Source organism: Populus nigra, chromosome 1 (genome assembly GCF_951802175.1).
Source record: "Populus nigra chromosome 1, ddPopNigr1.1, whole genome shotgun sequence".
In the NCBI taxonomy this organism is placed as follows: domain Eukaryota; kingdom Viridiplantae; phylum Streptophyta; class Magnoliopsida; order Malpighiales; family Salicaceae; genus Populus; species Populus nigra.
The window spans coordinates 18,723,743-18,732,229 of record NC_084852.1 but is presented as its reverse complement, the minus strand read 5'-3'; the positions used below and the strand labels follow the sequence as shown (position 1 = coordinate 18,732,229).

Below are 8,487 nucleotides of genomic sequence, written 5' to 3'. Positions count from 1 at the left end.
CTAGCTTCAAACAAAATTACAAGCCAAGGGAAGAGAAATTTTACATGCATTTGAGGCACCCTTTTCATCAATGGAGTAATAAATGTTCTGATACTGTTATGGTGTAAAAACCATAAAAGATAGAACTTTCACATCCTATGGAATCCATCAAGAGTCATTGCCACTCACCACTCTGGAAATCTGGTATAGATGCTCTAAATGCTCCTGATTTTTTTCTATATATCAAGATGTCATCAAAGTAAATAACAACAAAGTTTCCAATAAAAGATTTAAATATATGTTTCATTAGATGCATAAAGTGCTTGGAGTGTTAGAGAGGCCATTCAAGGGTATAAAGGTTAGAAAACATAGAATTTTCATATCCTATGAAATCCACCAAGTATCACTACTACTCAGCACTTTCTAGAAGAACCAAAGAGATACAGAAATGGAAAAACAATTAAGGAGTCTAAAAGCTCTCAATTCAATATATTCCTGAAATAACTCATATCTGATTACAAAGTTATTGTTGACTTGTAATAATATTAGAAACAACCTTTCAAGTGAAGGTTTTAAATGAAAACTCATAATTTTAGATGAATAATTAAATTCTAGTGAGACCTTGACTACATTGTTGAAGGCAAGTGTACGGTAACAAATATGGACACACATCTACAGAGTAGAAGCTCAAACAAACATTAATTGAATAAACCAGGAACAGAACAAGTCCATAAAACAGTTCTTGTACATCCTTTCAAGCCCTCAAGCCTCGTTGAACTAGATGCACACCATAAAAAACAAAGATCTTCGTACACCATCACTTTCTCTAACACGTACCCATGAAGAAAATATGTGTAAGCAAGAAACAGCATAGCAGACATGCAAAAGAAAGGACAAATTTACATGCAAAAATAAGAACTCAGCAAACCGATCGAGTTTCTGTCAAGGAACCATCTCAATCCAATAGCTTAAGCTGTTAGGTGAGGTTCCAGGATATGATTTATATTATTCTCTAACACACCCCCTCAAGTGAAAGCCCTTTGGGCTTGAAACTTGCACATGCCCACATTACCTTGTGTTTAATTTTTATCAAATAAATGAGGATAGTGAGATTCGAACTCGTGACCACTTGGTCATCAAGGCTCTGATACCATGTCAAGGAACCATCTCAACCCAATAGCTTAAGCTGTTAGGTGAGATCCCAGGATATGATTTATATTATTCTCTAACAGTTTCCACGTCCCAAATGCTAAACCAACAATTTTGCATATAAATACCAGCCCACTTCACCTTGTCACTCCACACCACTATACAATAACTACGATAAGCATGGGTTCTTCTTCTTTGTTTTCTCTTATCTTTTGCTTTCTGGTTCTCTTCAATTGTTGCTTTGCACAAATAGAGCAGGTGAACTCGCAACATGGTCAGCAACAACAGGGACAACGACGCTCTCAGCAGAACGAATGCCAATTTCATAGGATCAATGCCCTCGAGCCTGCTCGCAAGTTCAGATCCGAGGCTGGTGTCACAGAAATTTGGGACGAGAATGACCAGCAATTTCAATGTGCTGGTGTTGTAGTTATCCGCCATACGATTAACCAGCGAGGCCTCTTGTTGCCTGCATACTCTAACACACCTAAGCTCATATATGTAGACCAAGGCATCCAATCAATTATTTCTTCTCTTTCAATGATAATAACATTTCATATATAAACTTGTTAATCTTCTTTTTGGTCTCATTGTAGGTAGGGGCTTTGACGCAGCAAGAAAATAACAGAGGGATCCTCACGTTCACCCTCAAGAATCCGTCTGGATTCCACCAGAAAATGAGATAAATCTCAAAACTGTATTCAAATTTGGAATGTCAAAATTGTCCCGTAAAACAAGGCTTACATTGTGTATTTATTCTAATTGTAACATGCATGATTAATTATAGCTATTGAATGCTATTTAAAACTTTAACGTTTAATATTCAGGACCTCTGCACCTATCAATTTGCTCTTCAATCTCCCCTGCCAAGCGTTCTGCATCAGACTCCTCTTCTTTGAAAGAACTCGCCTCTGAGTTATCTTCAGAATAAAGAGCTTCATCTTCATGATACTCATACAAATCGGCAACATTAAAAGTACTTGAAATTCCCATAGATGCAGGCAGGTCAATGATATAGGCATTATCATTGATCTTCCTTAAAATCTTGTAAGGCCCATACTTGCGTGGCTTCAGCTTGCTGTAGGTTCCAACAGGAAATCGCTCCTTTCTGAGAAAAACCATCACATAATCTCCTTCATTGAAAACTTTAGCTCGCCTATGCTTGTCTGCAGCAGCCTTGTACTTAGCATTGGTTTTCTCCAGCTTATCTCGCACTTCTTCTTTAACCTCAATAACATCTTTAGCCATATGTTGAGCACTTATGCTAACTCCATGAGCTTTTGGAAGTTTTACTAAGTCAACGACATGGTTAGGAACTGAAGTATATACCAAAGAGAAAGGAGACTTTCCTGTGGCACTATGAACTGCATTATTGTAAGCAAACTCCACTTGCGGCAAGGCATTATCCCACTTCTTTGACTTATCAGTGCAAACACTTCGAACCATGTTGCCAAGCGTTCTATTAGTCACCTCTGTCTGGCCATCTGTTTGTGGATGTGCTGTACTGCTTCGCTTCAAGGTAGTACCGAAGAGCTTCCATAGAGTAATCCAGAAATGACTTAGAAATTTGGTGTCACGATCAGATGTAATAGTTTTGGGTACACCATGCAAACGCACCACCTCCTTGAAAAATAGTTTGGCTATATGAGTAGCGTCAGAAGTCTTTCGGCAAGCTATAAAATGTGCCATTTTAGAGAACCTGTCGACCACAACAAACACGGAATCAACCCCACTTTGGGTTCGAGGAAGCCCCAACACAAAATCCATGGACAAGTCTTGCCAAATATCGCTAGGAACCGGTAAAGGCATATAAAATCCAGTATTTTGAGATTGTCCCTTCGACACCTGACAAACATAACAGTTTCTCACAATTTTTCCAACATCTTTCTTCAACTGAGGCCAAAAATAATGTTCCTCAACTCCTGTAATGGTCTTGTCTCTTCCCAGGTGCCCGCTTAAACCACCCCCATGAATATCTCGAATAAGCTTCTCTCGTAAGGATGAGCTGGGGATGCATAACCTGTTGCCTTTAAACAAATATCCTTCTCTCAAGTGGTAGTCTAAAACAGGTTGACTTTGAACACACTTCACCCAAATGTCTTTGAAACCGAAATCAGCTTCGTATAACTCCTTCAGAAATTCGAATCCCACAATCTCTTGTGCTAAAGTAATCAACAAATTTGCTCTCCGACTTAAAGCATCAGCAACACGATTGAGAGATCCAGATTTATGCTTAATCACAAAAGGAAACTTCTGAAGAAAAGTGGCCCACCTGACATGCATCTTACTCACACTCTTCTGGCTATTGATAAATTTTAAGGCTTCATGATCAGTGTAGAGAACAAATTCTCGTTGCACCAAATAATGCTCCCATTGCTTCAAGGTACGAACAACTGCATAAAATTCTTGATCATAAGTACTCCATTTTTTACGGGCTTCACTTAATTTTTCACTGAAAAATGCTACTGGTTTTTTTTCTTGAGACAACACAGCTCCCACCCCCAATCCACTTGCATCACATTCGACTTCGAATATCTTTTAGAAGTTGGGAAGGGCCAAAACTGGTGCCGTGTTAAGCTTCTCTTTAATCAGTGCAAAACTTTGATCTTGTGCTTCACCCCAACGAAACTTTCCTTGCTTGAGACATTCGGTCATAGGGGCTGCAAGGGTACTAAAATTCCGTACAAAACGCCTGTAAAAAGTAGCAAGACCATGGAAACTACGTAACTCACTTACAGTCTTTGGAGTTGGCCATTCTCTGATTGTCCGTACTTTGTCCTGATCCACATGAATTCCATCTTCACTAACAATATACCCCAAAAATAGCAGTTTGTTTGTAAGGAAAGTGCACTTCTTCAAATAAATATAAAGCTTATTCTCTTCCAAAACATCCAGAATCTGTCTTAATTGCACCAAATGTTCTTCTTTGCTTTTACTGAAAATAAGGATATCATCAAAATATACAACTACAAATGACCTAGTAAAAGGACGCAAAACCTGGTTCATGAGTCGCATGAAAGTGCTTGGTGCATTTGATAATCCGAATGGCATCACCAACCATTCATAAAGACCCTCCTTGCTCTTAAATGCCGTCTTCCATTCATCCCCCGGTTTAATTTGAATCTGGTGATAGCCACTGCACAAATCAATCTTTGAAAACACCTTGGAACCCTCAAGGACATCCAACATATCCTCCAATCGCGGAATTGGAAATCTGTATTTGATAGTGATTTTATTAATAGCTCTACTATCAACACACATTCGCCAGGTGTTATCCTTCTTTGGCACTAGCAAGACAGGAACTGCACAAGGACTCATGCTCTCACGAATAAATCCTTGTTTCAGCAGCTCTTCAATCTTCTCCTTCAAAATCACATTTTCCTTCGGGCTCATCCGGTAATGGGGAAGATTAGGTAGGCTTGCTCCAGGGACTAGATCAATCTGATGTTGGATATCTCGCATAGGAGGAAGTTGTGCTGGTAACTCTTCAGAAATCAAATCTTCATACTCGCTCAAAATTCCTTGCACCTCGTCTGGAATGTGACTCGAAACAGCATCTGTCACCATAAGCCCCTTAAGAACAATTGGATACATAAATCCAACTTCTTTAATACTGTCTTCAAACTCGCGACTACTCCTGGAGATAGCTAGAAAATTTGAACTCCCAGCTTGCGGTTTTTCTAACTTTCCAGATGGGTCAACAGGAGCAAGTGCAATTTTACGAGAACCCCACTCAAAGATAAACACATTATCACGCCCTTTGTGGGTAGCATTAACATCAAACTGCCAAGGCCTTCCTAGTAATACATGACTGGCATCCATTTCAATAACATCACACCAAATTTCATGTTTGTAATGCTTACCAATAGAAAGAGGAACCCTGCATGCTTCTGTCACCTTTACTGATGGTCCTCTCTTCACCCACCCTAGCATATAAGGATTTTTATGCTTCTCTGTTGGGAGTTTTAAATGATCAACCAGCTTTTGTGACACAAAATTCTCACAGCTGCCACCATCTATAATTAGTGTGCACACCTTGTTGTCAACAGAACACAAAGAACGAAATACGTGATTACTCTGCCCTTCTTGTTTAGGTGAAAGGAGAGCTCGTTGTAGCACCATGCTGAGCACTTCGTCTTCTTCCAGAGCAGTACGGGTCATCATCAAATTTACAACCTCATTATTATCTTCATATGCAAACTCAGCCCCATCATAATCATCATCATAATTTCCACTATTATCATCAGCTTTGTCGATTTCTTCTACAAGGTTTGCTTGCTTCCGCTTCGGGCAAGTATTTGATCGGTGGCCAGGCTGGAAACACCTGTAGCAAACATCACCAGTTGCTCTAGTGTATGGGCCATGGTTTGGTCTCTGATTTCGACTCTGATTGATGTCATTGTTCTGGCTGCTCTCTCCTCTGTAATTCTGCCCTTTATAATTATTTCTTTGCATCGGCTGGATCTCTTTCTTCTCCCTGTTAGGAACATAAGGATCTGCTGCCTTCCTCGAGTAATTATTGTTGTTGCCATAGTTTGTTTTCTTTCCCTTCAGTTCACGTTCCTTCAGTTCTTCCTCTAAATGTTGCGCCTTCATAGCCATATTTTGAGCCTCATGGACGTCCCAGAAAACTTGTAACCCGATTCGATCCTGGATTGATGTCGTCAATCCATTGACATATCTTGATACCGTCTGCCCCTAAGTCTCATTCAATGAATTTCTCTCTGCCAACCGTAGAAATTCATCAGTATAATCTTCTACGGTTCTGCTTCCCTGGACACAATTATGATAGAGGCGATATAGATGTTGCTCATAATCTACTGGAAGAAAACGATCCATCATCAATTGTCTCATCCTACGCCATGTCCTGACCGGTTGTTTGGCCTGCCTCTGTCGTGTCTTCTGCAAATTATCCCACCATACAGCTGCACTCCCTTTCAAACGAAATGCCGCTATCTTAGTCATCCTCTCCTCTGGTATTGACATAATCTCAAAAAAATCTCTCTACCTCCACAAGCCAATCTAAAAATCCTTCAATGGATAGATGACCATTAAAATAAGGGATGTCGGCCTTCATCCGATAATCCTCAATGGGTTGTCGATTATGTAGATTGGCACCAAATGCGTTCCTGGGACGTTCTATCTCCTCCTCAGAATCCGATTCAATCTCCTCCCGTTGACGACGACCTTCGCGGTTGCCTCTGCCACCACCACGTTGGTTATCTTGTTCATTGTTGTTGTTGATGTTTCCCATGTGGAGCAGCAGTTGTCGAATCTCTTCAACGCTTGTAGCAAGCGTGTCAAACTCTCTCCTGGAAACTGGTTCCCCACCAGGAAGGGGTAGATCATTGTTTAGGTCATTCGCCATCGAGCCAAGGCAAACCTGCTCTGATACCAATTGACGCAGCAAGAAAATAACAGAGGGATCCTCACGTTCACCCTCAAGAATCCGTCTGGATTCCACCAGAAAATGAGATAAATCTCAAAACTGTATTCAAATTTGGAATGTCAAAATTGTCCCGTAAAACAAGGCTTACATTGTGTATTTATTCTAATTGTAACATGCATGATTAATTATAGCTATTGAATGCTATTTAAAACTTCAACGTTTAATATTCAGGACCTCTGCACCTATCAATTTGCTCTTCAATCTCCCCTGCCAAGCGTTCTGCATCAGACTTTCATGGAGCTGTAATCCCAGGTTGTCCAGAGACATTCCAATCATCAAGACAGAATTCTAGAGATCGAAGAGAAAGCTCCCAAGACCATCATCAGAAGGTTAGACAAGTTAGAGAGGGTGATGTTGTTGCCTTGCCTTCAGGAGTAGCTGATTGGTTTTACAACAATGGTGATTCTCCTCTTGTTCTTGTCCAACTTCTTGACACTAGCAATGCTGCCAACCAGCTTGATCAGGATTTCAGGGTAAGAATCACAAAAATTCATGCTGGTGATGTCATATAATAAGTAAACCAGAATTACTTCAAAATCAAACATTGACCTGCCATTTCAGAAATTCTTCTTGGCTGGCAACCCACAACAAGAACTACAAAGCCAAAGAAGCTCATACCAGAGTGGCCAACATGAAGGCGAAAGTCGAAGACACAAGCAGGAAAGATATCGCAACATCTTCGGTGGCTTCGATGAGCGATTACTCGCAGAAGCTTTCAACGTTGACACCAAACTAGCAAGAAGGATGAAGAATGAAAATGATAACAGAGGCATCATTGTCCGAGTTCAGCATGAACTTCAGGTACTAAGTCCACAACAAAGTCGAGAGGAGGAAGAACGAGAACGAGAACACCAAAGGAGACCAGGTGGTAGGGGCAATGGTCTAGAGGAAACATTCTGCAATGCCAGGTTGAAGCACAACATCAATAATCCAGAACGTGCTGATGTCTTTAATCCTCATGCTGGACGCCTCACTACTGTCAACAGCCTCAATCTCCCCATCCTTCGCTATCTCCAGCTTAGTGCTCAGAGAGGCGTCCTTTACCCTGTAAGAATGTACATACAACATTCATAAGAAAAGCAATTCCTCGTATATCATACACACTTTTCTAGCAGTTTTGATGATAATCTACATTGAATATGAACATGTGTAGAATGCTTTGATGTCACCAAATTGGAACATCAATGCTCACAGCATATGCTATATTACTAGAGGAAGTGGAAGGATATAGATTGTTGGAGACAACGGGCAAGCAGTATTTGATGGACAAGTTCGAGAGGGTCAAGTAATAACAGCACCACAAAACTTTGCAGCAGTCAAGAAGGCAGGAAGCCAAGGACTGGAGTGGGTATCATTCAAGACTAATGACAACGCACAAATCAGTTAATTGGCAGGACGTATCTCTGTCATCCGTTCCATTCCTGAGGATGTGCTTGCAAATGCATTCCAGATCTCAAGGGAAGATGCTAGGAGGCTTAAGAACAATAGGGAGGAAGTTAGTGTTTTTAGTTCTTCCCAGCAATCACAATTTGGAAGGGATTAAAGCTAGCACTATGCTATAGAGAACCAATAAATAAAGCTAGAGGCTGTATGTATGTAACTATGAATGCATGAATCATTAGCTTAAGAATAAGTCTTAGTGGGCATGAGGACTAGTTTGATCCTTGTACTATGAATGCATTACGCGGTTAATAAGAAGTTTTCTTTTGTTTTTAATTTTTTCAGCAGGCCGTTCCATTTGTGACAGCGAAGAAAATGAAGTCTTTCTAGCTTTGATTACGACCAAATAGCTATAGTATTGTTGACATGGTAACTACCAGGAAAAGGCTATAATAACATAAATTCATAACACGGTTATACGACTTCCAAAATGCCAAACTACATTATGATCTTTTAATTGAAAAAATGTA

At 40.3% G+C, this 8,487-nt stretch overlaps 1 pseudogene; it reads left to right on the top strand.

Moving 5' to 3' along the window:
* The first annotated feature begins 1,308 nt into the window (after positions 1 to 1,308).
* Positions 1,309 to 8,120, top strand: LOC133700435 (legumin B-like; annotated as a pseudogene).
* The last annotated feature ends 367 nt before the right edge of the window (positions 8,121 to 8,487 follow it).